Genomic DNA, 13,180 nt, shown 5'->3' on the forward strand with positions numbered 1-13,180 from the left:
GCCCTGAATGTCAATGTATGGGCTGTCTCCAGACCGCCAAGTTCCTTAAAAATGTCTCTGGCAGGGGTCACTGCCAGACTTTTGGGTTTGGGTTTGCTTATTTGGAATCCCCGCATCACACAAACCGTGTTTACTTGGTAGGGGAGGGGGCGGAGACCAAACCCACCGCTCGGCGCACACGCCTTGATCTCACATTCCAGACTCGAGCTGATGTGTGTCAGCGCGACATGGGGCGGGGGGAGGGTTCTGTTCGGATGTTTCATTCGCCATCTGCACGTCACTCCCAAACTTTTCCTCCCTGCGCTCGGGGAATCAGGTTGACGCGCCCTGGATGCGGGGCTCTAGGCGCAGGGCTGGGCGCGCTCCCGCGGAATCCGGGCTGCAGAAGCTTCCGGGCTGCTCTCGGGCTTTTCAGGTACAAGTTGGGTGCCAGGTGCCGGGTAGGGGCGACAAGAAACGGCGGGTTGGGGTCTGGCTTCGGGCTCGGCTTTCCGGCGCCCTTCTGCGGGTTCCGGTCGGGCAGAGCGGATGGCGGCTCCGGCTGGGCATTCGGAGTCCGGGCTGTGGAGGCTGCGCGCAGCCTCACTCCCCGCGGCGCGGAGGCGGCGGCGGCGGCCCAGGCAGACAATGAACTTGCGAGCGCGCGGAGCCAGGCACGTTTGGGCCCCGCGCTCCTCCGCCCGGCCTCTTCTAGCCTTTCGCGATCTTCAGTGGGAGGCGTCCCCTCGCCGCTGCTCCGAGCGCCACGCGCGCTTGGGGACCCTGCGGGAAGGGCTGTCGGGTGGCGGCGCCGGGCTCACACGCCCCCTCCCTAGCCCGGGAGAATGTGGCCGGAGCTCGTAGACTGGGGACCGGGCGGTGGCGTGGTGGCGCTGTGGACAGCTGGAGGCCGGCAGGGGACGCACAACGTGGGATACGCACCAGCCAGCTGTCCCGTAGAGACACCCCAGGAGTCCGAATCCGGGCGACCCTGCGCCGCCCAGCTCTGAGAGCTGCAGGCGGAAGACAGACGGACAGACAGAACAGTGCTTTCACAGTGTGAATGCTCCTGGTGTAGCGTGGGGGACGCGAGGTCCCCTAGCCGTGCTCTCCACACACCCTCTCCCCGCACACTTCGGGGAAGTTTCCAGGCGCGGCCCGGGAAAGGTAGGTGGGCATCCGCCACTCTCTGCTTGGGCACTGGCGCGGAGCTGCCTCCAGCACCCCAGTTCTAGCCCCGCAGTCGCTCCGGGCGGAAAGGCGGGCGCGGAGTGGGGTGGTGGTGGGGCGGACAGAGGGGTGGTGATGGCCTCAGGAGCCGATGCCCGTGGGACCCGGGTTCGGGAGAGGGAACCGCGGGAGTGAGCCAGGTTGGAGAGCGCAGCTGAGCTCCGAGCGGCCTGAACTTTTGCTCCCCGCGTTTTCCTCCCTGCCCGCTGTCCCCTGGTCCCCGTCTTTCCTTCTGTCTCCTCCCAGCGCCGCGCCGCGACTAGGAAGGGGGGTGACTTGGGAGTTGCCAGCGTTTCTCCGCGACGTCCCCGCCAGCCCCGGCGCGGCGAGCCGAGGGAGGCAGGTCTGATCCGCGCGGTGGGGCAGCGGCCGGGAAGGCTTTGGGGAGCCGGGAAGGCAGCGGTCCCCGCGGGCGACAAGGCTTTGGGAAAAGCAGCGGCCCTGGCGATCGTGATGGAGTGCGAGTCCGCTGGGCTGTGTGTGCGGATAGAGAGGACGTGGTGGCTATGGGTGGGTGGTGGTGGGTCGTGGTGCGAAGGCCGCGTGGGATCGCGGATGGAGGCGCCGGGGCGAAGGGAGCCTGGCCTTTCGGGGAATGAATGGAGAGCGGTGCAGGCGCCTTCAGACTGCTCGGGGCGAACCGATTGGCCGGCGTGCGCGCGCGTGTGCTTGTTTAGGATTCCGAGCCGCCTAGGTCCTGGGCACCGCTGCTCCACTGCCCCATCGCTGTCCTGGTGCCCACATTGCCTATCTGTCCTGCGTCCCCGGGCAGCCGGCGCGGCTGGAGGCGGCGGGTGTAGTCGCCCAAGGGGTTCGGTTGCCCACTGCTGGCGTCCAAATGGGGAGCCCCTCTTCCCGGGTCTCCTGGAGAGCGCGAATTCCTTGGGACAGCTTGGCTTCTTCGCCACGTCCACATTGGCTAAGTTAATGGTACAGTTTTCAAGAATGAAGTTATGGCTCTGGTAAGTCTCTGGAAAACACGTGGCCATTCAGTGAGGTTGACACAGGGTCTCGAAGAACACCCCCCCACACACACACACCCTGGCCTCTTTTATCAGTTGCGATTCCTGCCTGGTGGGATGGTTCTGTGGATTAAGGTAGCCAGCCAGCTAAAAAGGCTGTCTCAGAGCATCTGCTCTCTCTGAGTTTGCCCAGGAGGAAACAGGCCTAGAGATTTGCCCAAAGTTTCTCTTGGACCCTCTCTTACCATTTTCCATCCAGAGTTTTCCTGCCACCCGTACCACTTGCAACTTTTCAAAATCAAGACTCTTCTTTCCCCAATGTGACTCTTACTAATTTTACAAATCGTGCGTTTGACCAGAATTGATAGTGAAGACACACAGATCATATAGTTTTGTTCAAAATAGCATAGGAATAAAAATGCTTTTTAATTAGTTTTTTTTTTTTCAAACAAGTTTTTTCTCTCCTCAACCAATGAAAGATTGGGAGGAAAATTTTTTTCTTGCCACCTCCCGGCTGTCGCTGCTGGCCCTGGCCAGCAACCAACAAGGGTGAGGTGTCAGAAGAGGCACCTGTCTGAAAAAGAGATTAGTCTCTTTAACAGGAAGAAGTCAGGCTTGTAGGAAAGGTTGGGGCAGGTGACAAGTGTACTCTGCTTATTTGGAGACTTGAGAAGAATAACCCTGAGTTCAATAGCTGAACCCCAGGAACCTATAGAAGGAGCAGCTGTAGATAGTGCTGGAAGGGAAGGTGCAGGTGAGGAGGGAGATGGGGGTTGTCTTGAAAAGGTGAGCACACACCCACCCACAGGGGTCAGCCTCCACTCAGTTCCAGCCAGACAGGGAAAAGCAGAGTTGACAGATCTTGTTAATTTCAAGACAAATTTCAAGCCTGGATATTGAAGTGTGGGCTTGAATTCAAGAAGTAGAGTTAGAGGGGTAGTCTGACACTTGACATGTGGCCCTGTGTTTATACAGCATGGAGGCTGTCACACTGGTGGAGAGATGTGATACACAACAGGTACTAAGAATTGATGACTTCCTGTCATACCCAAGGATGGGGCCTGCTGAGGCTTTTCCATGTGTCTGTGCGTCACGTTTCGGTTCGGTAGCCATACATGAGCCCCATGTGTGAGCAGCGAGATTCTGCATAAAACTTCCTATATAACTTTATTCACCAACTGGGTCCCACAGGTGAGCCTCTGGGAGGATACCAGGGTCCCTGGTCTCATAGGAGGGGGCAGATAAAAACGCCAGTGTCACATAGGCAAATGATCCCTGAAGTGCAGTCAGACCTAGGAAGGACAGTAAGGCAAAGCAAGGGAGCAAGAAAGGAGCAGGTTGTGGGGAAGGGAGAGTAACCTCTTTTTCCAGATGTGGAGGCTTTAGGGCAGTAGAATAGTATACCTAAGGCCCACAGCTGGTCAGTGGAAAGTCAGCCCTGGTCTCCGAGCTCCTGCTCTTGGGCTGGCTCCTTCAAGACCACTGTGCTGGCTGGGACCTCTTACAAACTCCTAGATGAGTGAACACTTCCTGGAGTTGATGCTTTTGCTTTTCTTGTCCACACCAGGTCCACCTCCCTAGGGCCTCAACAAACCCAGGATTGCAGAGATGCCCTTTGAAGCCCATTTGCATAAGAGAAGAGTTGTTTTAAATTCTAAATCAAAACTATTTTTAAAAGTCGCTGCTGGCTTGGGAGTGTCACACCTCTGAGCAAGCATGCTTGTCTTTGGCGAGGTGTGATTTAGAAGTGATTCTTTAGTCACTCGTGAGTATAGTGCAAGCTGCCTTCTCTTCTGGTCTATAAATTGGGAGCTCAGGTACGATATTAAGTTACTTCAAAGGGTAACTTTGTTCCCTGGCTGGGAATAAAGAGATGTTGTTTGCATTTAGTTGGCTAAGTATGGGAGACTGTTTTGACTTGCACAATGTATTTCTTTATTGTTCTCAAGTTTTAGGGTCTGGTTTGTTTACTGAGACTGCCTCTCCTTTAAAATAAATGCCCTATGTGTAGACCTGTGTTTACAGCATGAGGTGAGCCATAAAGGTGGCGATAACCTATTAAGTATGTCCAGTCTAAATATCCAGAAAGAAAAGCAAAGGTTTTGTGTTAATCAGACCCAAACAGAATTTTTCAAAAATGTAAGCGTCAAGGAGGAAGGCAGTTGATTGTAATAGCTGTCAGCTGTGGCGCTACAGGATCACAGCCTGCCGTGTGCTAGGCAGGTCCCACAGGTGTGTCCCCTTGCCTCCTGCAGAGGGCTGGGGGGCTGCTGGAATTCACACGCTGCATAATTTTTGGCCACCCAGATGTTCAGGAGGAAGGATCAAGGACTGACAGTGGAAGAAGGAGGGAAATTGAGGGGGGTGGGAGGCAGAATAAGAAGGAGAAAGCAGACTGAATCACCAAGTAGTTAAATTGGGAGGAGGGGTTCAAGTGGGAAGTGGTTTTGAATCTTTAGAGAATTTGTAGGGATGTGGAGGAAATGGGAGCCCATCTGTGTCATCTGGAGCATCTAACTGCAGCATTTATGTGTTCCCTTTAGGTGCAGCCCAGGGCCAGGTGCACGGGGGCAGAGCTGCACAGCTCTCAGATTAGTGGGCGAGGCAGAATTTGTGCAAGTCAGAATTACATAATGCTGCTATCAGGCAATTTGCAGGGGCCTCAGCAAAGTGCAGTGGGGGCTTGGAGAGACTCGGTGTCCTGTAAAAGAGTCCCTGCCAGGTACTTGGAACAGTGCCTGGTATACAGTAAGCACTCAGTAAACATTGGCATTCTTTAGTTCTCGAGCTCATAACCACAGATGGAGGGATTTCCCTGAATTGTCTGAAACTGCACAAAAAAATCTTGATGTGCATATATTTCTTGGCAATGGGGACATGACCTCTGCACTTTGTACCTTAAAAAGCATGAGGCCAGGAACCCCTGGTTGCCTTGGACTCCAGCTTGGTTTCCCTAGGCTGCTGGCTTTACCTGTCTCCTCATCTGTGCAGGGAGGGGATGGGGTCAACAGCTGCCCTCCGAGTCTCCTTCAGCGGACCTTGAGGGCAGCCTGTAGGTTGGTTGGGCTTGGCTCCTGTTTGATGCAATTAGGCAGAGAGGAGAGCTCTGTGCTGGTGTAGCTGTCTTTGAATGTCACATCTTGAGCCTCACTCTAAGCTTAAAAGGTTCCTGAGCAGGAGTGTGTGTGGGGGGGTGCCTCCTGACTGGAGCAAGTGCTCCCTGACACCTATTTTACATTTCTTGAAGTCATCCTGGTTCAGGCCTTTTAGGTTTCTGAGGGAAGTGAGGCTGGCAGATCCTCAAAAGCAGAGGGTGTCATTAGAACAGAAACTTGGACACCTTCCAGATTTGTGTTTGTGGTAGAAATATTGAAACAAGCAGCCTAGCCACTCAGGTGCCTGCAAAATATCCCAACATGGGCAAATAATTAGATACGGGCCAGACACAATTAGGTTTTTCCTACAGTGTGCTGGCCTGATGGTTTAACATTTTCTCTGGAAATGGAATATGTTCCTGCTGTGTCGTTTTTGCTCCCTGTGCTCAAAAGGTAGTGGCTTCGAGGAGTAAATGGGGTTCTGTCCTGCTCTTCTGTGTCCTTGAAGACAGCTGCCCCGAGGGACTAGCCTGGGGCATCTTTGTCACAGGGTTCTGAGAGATTGGAGAAGGAGTAAGACAGTCTCAGCCTTTATTGATGGGTACCAGCAGGTCTGCCCTTTCTCACACCTGTGAGCTCACTCAGCTGATGGGAGGAAGAGCAGCCAACATTCACATTTCTGGTCAGCAAATGTTTGGGGCCATGTCGCAGACATTCTTCTAGCACAGGACTTGAATTCTGAAGGCACTAGGAGCACCGCTTAGGTCATGTGCAGAGTCTGGGCTGCACACAGATTCAGGCTCTTCATTCCATTCTTGTGCCTCAGTTTCCTCATCTATAAAATGGGTTTAATAGTCTCTACCCTGTTAGGTGGTTTGTGTATTAGAAATAGTATTTGAGTAATAAAAATAGTATTAGGGTTCAGGGAGCTCCTTGGGTGCAACTACTCTTCTGGTTGAGTTGTGAACCTGTAGTGAGATAGATGATGAGGAGGACAGATGATAATGATCAAAAGTGACATTTGTACCCACCTGAAGCTGAGGTTGGAGAATGCAGCTGGCAGAGCACAGTGGGCAAGTGAACTGAGAACTGGGTGGCTTGGTGGGCTCCCCTGCCCCTGTGTGTGCAGAACTGGGAAACTGTGGCTCCTCTCAGGCAGCCCCCTGTCCCTCTGGGGCAACCAGCAGGGGAAGTGATGACCCATTAATGTACCTGAGTAGGCTGTGCAGGGTCAGGTCCTCCTTCCACATTCCTGGAGCTATGTAGACACTGACGGGTGTGGAAACCACATATGTTCACCATCAGGTGTAGGCATCTGGAGAGGTCCCAGGTGGAGTTCCCTCCCTCTGGCAGGGAACAAAGTGCTGAGCTGGTGCCTGGCCCATGGTGTGTGGGTGGGTGTGTGGGTGATGTGTGGCATCTCCTGGGTATGCAGTGGGTAAGGGTGGCCACAGTGTGTCAACTCCATGTTGTCTGCTGTAGGACGTTATCTGGCTTTAAAGTCAAGAAGACTATCTCTTTGTTATTTCTTAGAAGACTGGAGACTGATCATAGACCTCAAGGCTACATTCTAAGCTGAGCACAACTCACCTGGAGCACTGCTGAATTGAGTTGGTCTGCCTGCTGGTTCAGGAACCTTTTCTGCCCCTTCTCCTGGCCCCTCATCTTTCTACTGCTACTAGAACTACTATCATCACTACCACTCTCTCCCCTTCCTTCTTCTTTTTCCTCCTCCTTCCTTTCTCTTCTTCCTTCTTCTTCCTCTTCCTTCCTCTTCTTTCTTTCCCTTCTTGACCCCCTCTCCCTCCTCCTCTTCTTCCTGGGGTCTTGCTGTTTCCTAGGCAGTCTTAAACTGCTGGGCTCAAGTGATACTCCTGCCTCAGTCTTCCAATTACTGAGACTACAGGCATGCACCACAGTGTCCAACACTGGTCGACACTCTTCCAAGTGGAGATCTATCTTTGCAACAAGTTCTCTGACCAGCCAACCTGGACTCAGCTGCATTCGGGTCCCCTGGTCCTTGAAAAGGAGAACTCCCACATCTGCCTATCCTGTTCTTTCACGGTGTCCCCCAGCATGGCTGCCTTCAGAAAGCTTTTACTAGTCACTCCTGCCACCTCCCATGTGTGCCTCCCTTCCCCCACCCAAGTGTAACCTTCTTCCTCTGAGCTTCTGCAATTCTACAGTGTCATATTTCTCAACCGTGAGCCCTTATGCATGGTACTGTGTTCCTGTTTCCTGGGTGCAGTCTGCTGGCCCGGCCTAGTGGGCCACTTGACAGTGAGGAGGGTGTCTGGGGTTTGTGACACATAGCCGCACTTACTCTTAGTTGAATTCATACACTGATTAAAAATGATCCTCCCCTCCAAAAAAAAAGGATCCTTCCAAAGCTGGTTTCTCCTGGAGCATTTCCCTGTTTTGTACCCAGAAGACAGAAAGGAATCCTGGATTTGTTAGCATGGCACAGGAGAGTTGTCGCTTGCCATTGAATCTGCAAAGTTCAGAGCCTAGTATAATGCTTGGACTTCCTGCTGTCGACTTTTGGGGCTATTAAAAGGTAGTAACCACAGATTTTTTTGTGTCTTGAGAGTCTTGGGGAAAATGCGATGGAAGTTTGGTTGGTGTAGGAGCCATCTCCTCAGGCGGGGGGGGGGGGGGGTTGTCAGCATTCTGAATAGCTGGGATAAATAGCTTGTCTTTATGTTCCTGGGGCGCCTTTGTTTGGAATGTAAATATTTGCATTAAAAATATAAAGTATGTCCTGATGTGTATTTTTAGCGGCCATAATTTCTAAATCCAAAATCAGACTATTGGTCTACAGAGGATTATTTTACTCCGATCTGTGAACTTGTTTATGTAAAGAGTCTTCCAAATGTACACACACCAGACCGTGATTGCTTTGTGCACAGAACAGAACTCCCGGGTTCCAGGAAAGCCGGTGGCCTGGGGAATCTGGGCAGTGGTGCTGTTTCTCAGCATGAACTTCTGACCCTTTGGTCTGATGAGTTGCAGAGGGGCTGGGGGCAGTGGTGGAGTCTGAGGCCCGTGGGATCCTCAGACCTGGCTTCTCTATGTCATTTATGGGACATCCAAGCAGGGATACCACTGGTGACCTCTGTGTCTGGATGTCGGAGCTGCTGTTGCTGCAGGAATACCTTGAGGAGAGGGGAGTTGTGGCCTCTTTTGTGGCCTGATAGAGGGAGCAGGACTTTTACTGGGATAGTGTTGAACTGCGAGGGCCTGTGTGATGTCCTCCTCCATCAGATGCTTGAAGGCAGTTTAGCTTCGCAGTTTTTCATTTGTCCCACAAACAACAGTCTAGCTCTGTCATGTGCTTGCTTGATTTTCTGGCCTGTCTTGTTCTCTGGGTGAGAGGCCAGGGGCAGGGCCAGGCCTCCTGCCCTGCATGGGGGATGGGGGCGGCATTGTTTCTGAGGCTGCCCTGGATGGAAATTGTCTTCTCTCCACTCTTCCAGGTTTCTTGGCTGGGTTACAAATTAAATTGACACAAGACAGATGAACAGGAGGAAAACTGTATTTAATTATCTACACACAGGAGTCCCACAAAGCAGGAGACTGGAAGAAGGGGCAGGACGGTTGAAGGTCACAGAGCTAGAGAAAGGATAGGGGAAAGAGTCCTCGGGTGGCCACACAGTCAGAAGGAGAGGTGAGCAGCTGTAAGTGAATAAAAGTAGTCTTGTTATGTGGCTAATGTTGCTCAGATAGTGAATTTTGTGTTGGAGCAGCCCTCAGGACAGGTGAGTCTGTGTGGACGGGGAATTTGAGAACAATGTAGTGAGGTCCCCATCTCAAAAAATAACAAAACAAACAAAACCAACCCAATACACCCATTGACCTGAGGCTGAGGAGATAGAGGTCAGCTGGCCTAATGGGGCACCAGCCCGGTCCCTAACTAGTCCCCATATCCAGGCTGGCTCTCCACCTGGCAGCCTCCGTCCTTCTCTTCTCAGAATGAAGGACAAATGAGAAGCGGGTCAGAGGGTCCTGGCAAAGGGCTCTGGCCCCTAGTTCTGCCTCCCTGTGAGGCTGGAACCAAGGGCCTCCGTTAGCCATGTTCCTAAGCAGCCTATGGCCCGTCCCATGGGCAAGGGCAGCCCCTCCTCCATCACTAAAGAGCTGGGTTTAGGGGCTTAGGACTGGGGCTCCCAGAAGTGGCGGGATCCCATCTTTCCCTCTGTATCTCTGTCTTACAAAAGGCATAGGTCCTGACGACAGGAGCGTTCTTCCACTTGGGAGCCTTTCTTCACCAGAGTCCTGGGATGTTGAGCCCCACATGGAAGAGGAAGTGAAGGGGGAGGTAGTCCCAAGCAAGGAGAATGTGGAGCCCTGAGTTCGAGTCCCATTCTGTGCCATTCACCATCAAGCATGCAACTTCCCATTCATTCCTTTGACCAACCTGTGGACATTCCTCACCTAATAGACACATTGTAGGCCCAGGATCAGGGGCCTTGGGAAGGGCTTTCTTCTTGTGTGTTCTGGAAAAGCACATCTTTATGTGTCCTTTTCTGTGTCCTTCTTTAGCCTTATCCACGAAGCCCTGACCTCCTCATTGTCACATTTTTTGATTCATATGTTCTGGAAAGGGTCTGTCCACTGCCACATTGAGCCGATGATCAAAGTGTGTCATACTGAAAGTCAGAGGAAACAGCTACTGCTAGGCTGTACGGAACTCACCTAAGAAAGTTATCAGTAAGACTAAACGACAGGGTGAAGGGCTCTGCAGATTAATGAAAACCGTATCAGCCTGACATTTTGTGTCGTCCTAACTCTGAGAAGCTATTTACACCCACTTGATATCAGTTTCGGTGGGAGTTAGATAAGGGAGGATGTACAAAGCAGGAGCGGAATCTCCTCGTGAGAAAAGCTAAAAAAAAAAAAAAAAACAGAAATATTTACTCCCTGGTCAGCAGTTGAAAGTTCGTGGATCCTTTGCATTGAACCCAATTTGGCTAAGAATAAAAATGATGTATTAAAAAGCAGTGCCATTTGAGTGGTTGAAAATAAATTTGCTTTCAGCCATTTCCTCTGAAACAGATCAATAGAAAACTGCAGGCCTGCCCACTCGCATCAGCAGGTGTAGTTTTACAGAAGAAAGCCTTGGCCTGGACAGCCTTCAGATGGCTTAGGGAGTTGCAGAACTGGCTATCATCTCTCTCTCTCTCTCTCTCTCTCTCTCTCTCAAAGAGAACAAAGCTCTCATGTGAATGATTTTGAAAGTTACAAAACAGAACTTTTTTTTTAACCCACTCAATCTATTTAAAAAAAATTTTTTTTTGGTGGTACTGAGGTTTGAACTCAGGGCCTTTTGCTTGTTGGGCAAGTGTTCAACCACTTGAGCCATACCTGCAGCCCATTCTGGTTTAGTTTATTTTTCAGACAGGGTCTGAAGTTTTTGCCTGGGGCCAGTCTCAGCTTGTGATCCTCCTACCTCCCGTGTAGCTGCGACAGGTGTTTGCTACCATGCTTAGCTTGTTTTTGAGCGTCTCAGTAGCTTTTTTGCCTGGGCTGACTTCGTGTGAACCACCATCCTTCCACAGAAAACTCTGTCATGGCTGGGATTTTTTTATAGGTGTGTGCTGCCACACCAAGAAGCTAACATTTTTTTGAGAACAGCTTGGTGAAGGATAATTCACATGCCATACATTTAAAGTATGCAATTCAGTGCTTTTCAGTATATTCAGATATGTTCATAATACCAACACAACCAATTTTAGAGTGCTCAAAGTCCTTCATCACCTGAAAAAGAAACCCTGAACCCTTCAGCTATTATGTCCTGGCTCCCCACCCCTCCGCCATCACTCCCCAGCCCAGGTAGCCACAAATCTACTTTCGGTGTCTTGTCAGCTCCAGTTCCTCTGTGCTGGACTTTCATAGGGAGAGTCATGTGGAATGCTGTCTTTAGTGATGGCTTCTTCCCCTCTGCATGGAGACAAGGTTTATGTGTGGTATAACATGTATATTCTGTTCCTTCCTATGGCCAAATAATAGTCTAGGGTATGACTAGACCAGAATTTTATTTGTCTGTTTATCCATTGCTAGACATTCGTGTTGTCTTCACATTTTGGCTCTTATACATAGTGCTGCCATGAATGTTTGTGTACAGATGCTACATGTAGACATATGTTTCCATTTCTAGGATTATAGCTTTTGAGATGTTTTTATTTCCTTCTAATAATAAGACTCATTTATATATATATTTTTTCCTGGTCCTAAAGAACTCTTGATTCTTAAATGGTGTCCTGATCCCCAGTGTTGTGTTGCTGAGTGAATGCTGAATGGTCTGAATTTTAGAGTGAAAAGAACCTCAGGTGAACATGGTTCAGATGCCTTTATAGATGGGGAAACTGAGGCCCACATAGGCCATGCACAGAGTCAGGATTGAATCCAGGGTTTTGAATCCCAATTCAGTTACCTCTGATGCTCCTCCAGGCTGTCTTCTAGAGTAGCCTGGGGAAACAGGTCAAGGTCGGTGGACAGATGGTGCCTGCCCACCCCAGCTCACTGTACTAACCCTCTTTGACCTGACACAGGTCTGACAATGTCCCATCCTCTCCCGCTGCCAACAAGAGCTGCAACTGTGGCGCCAGCATCTTTCTAGTTCTTTTCCCCTGCAGCAACTCTGGGGAGTAATTAAATTAGGAACCAATTCAGAGAATGAAATTTTATCTGATCTGGCCAAGCCCATAAACAAGGAGCTGTGATTGGGAATCCCGGAGGGATTATGAAGTTGGGTTTTAAAGAATTGTACTGGTTATAGCATTCAAAGAATTCCGTGGGGGTTGGGCTGGAGACCTCCTGGGCCGGGGTTTGCATAGGCTGGGGGTACAGTCCTGGAGGCTTGACTGTGTCCTCAGACCAGCCTTTCAAGCACTTTGTGTCCAAATCCCAGCTGAGCCTCCGTGAGATGGATAGACATGTTTTGTGGCTGGAAAGTTCTCTCTGTTAGGAAAGTTCTTCTGTCAGACCCTCCCAGAGTGGTTCTTGGGGAGGCAGCTAGTATGTGACTGGAGAGCACCGACTTGCATGTCCTTCACTGCCCTGACTGTCAAAGACAGGATGACTGAGGCTGACCCCGGGAAACCAAAGGGCAAGACATGCAGGCGACGTGCAGGCAAACCTCGAAGAAACCAAAAGGTCCCTACTAAACCCAGAGGTTTTACAGAGTTTTCTAGGAACTCTGAGAGGTGAAGAAGACAATGTCTGGAAGAGAAGTTTGGATTAGATGAGATGGTAAAGGTGGATAAAGTCCACCATGATTGAGAAATGGAGGCTTATGGAGGTACTCAGGGAGGCCTCCTCTACCCCCAAAGATCACTGTCTGGATTCATCCTGTTCTTCATCCACAAAGCCTAGCATCTCTGTTGGAGCTTTATTGGGGAAGAGCAGGGTGGGATGTGGAATGTCACCAGAGACTGTGAAGCAGCTGTGCATGACTAAGGCCAGGAAGTTGAAGGAGAAATACCAGGATACTGGTGATTGGAGAATTTAATGATGTCAAAGGTCACCAGGAAAAAGATGGAGGAGGAACATGAAAACAACAGGAGGAGGAAGATGGAGATGACAGGGAGGAAGAAGAGGAGGAGTTAAAAAGCTGTTTATCTTTCAGAAAAGCCCCTCATGGATCTTTATTACGTTATTGTCGCTGACATCCTAATACCCTTATGCAACTGTCATGAGAAGCAAATTTGGAAGGAAACTCAGCTCTCAATCAGGGGTGCCTCAATGGAAACCCCACGGAACATTTTGAAAGCCATGTATACCCTCTGGTCTCACATTGGTTCTGTTGAATCAGATCTTTGGAGGTGGGTGCTGGGCATCTGTATGTGTGCACACATGTATTACACTCCTGAATATGTATTAGCTCTTTAGCTAAGAAGCAGCGTTGGGCCTTAG

General features: G+C 50.7%; 1 protein-coding gene across 3 annotated transcripts in view; it reads left to right on the plus strand.

The window, feature by feature from the left end:
- Positions 1–211: 211 nt before the first annotated feature.
- Chst15 (carbohydrate sulfotransferase 15) overlaps positions 212–13,180 on the plus strand; it is a 71,382-nt gene continuing 58,413 nt past the window's right edge. Inside the window, exon 1 of one of the 3 annotated variants that reach the window (XM_020171780.2) lies at positions 212–415. The gene's annotated coding sequence lies outside the window, so the exon portion shown is untranslated. Of the gene's footprint in view, positions 416–645; positions 1,147–5,351; positions 7,824–13,180 lie in introns of those variants that run through there. The other 2 variants (XM_020171779.2, XM_074078127.1) reach the window with 2 other exon arrangements.

This window comes from Castor canadensis, chromosome 7 (assembly GCF_047511655.1).
Source record: "Castor canadensis chromosome 7, mCasCan1.hap1v2, whole genome shotgun sequence".
NCBI lineage: Eukaryota > Metazoa > Chordata > Mammalia > Rodentia > Castoridae > Castor > Castor canadensis.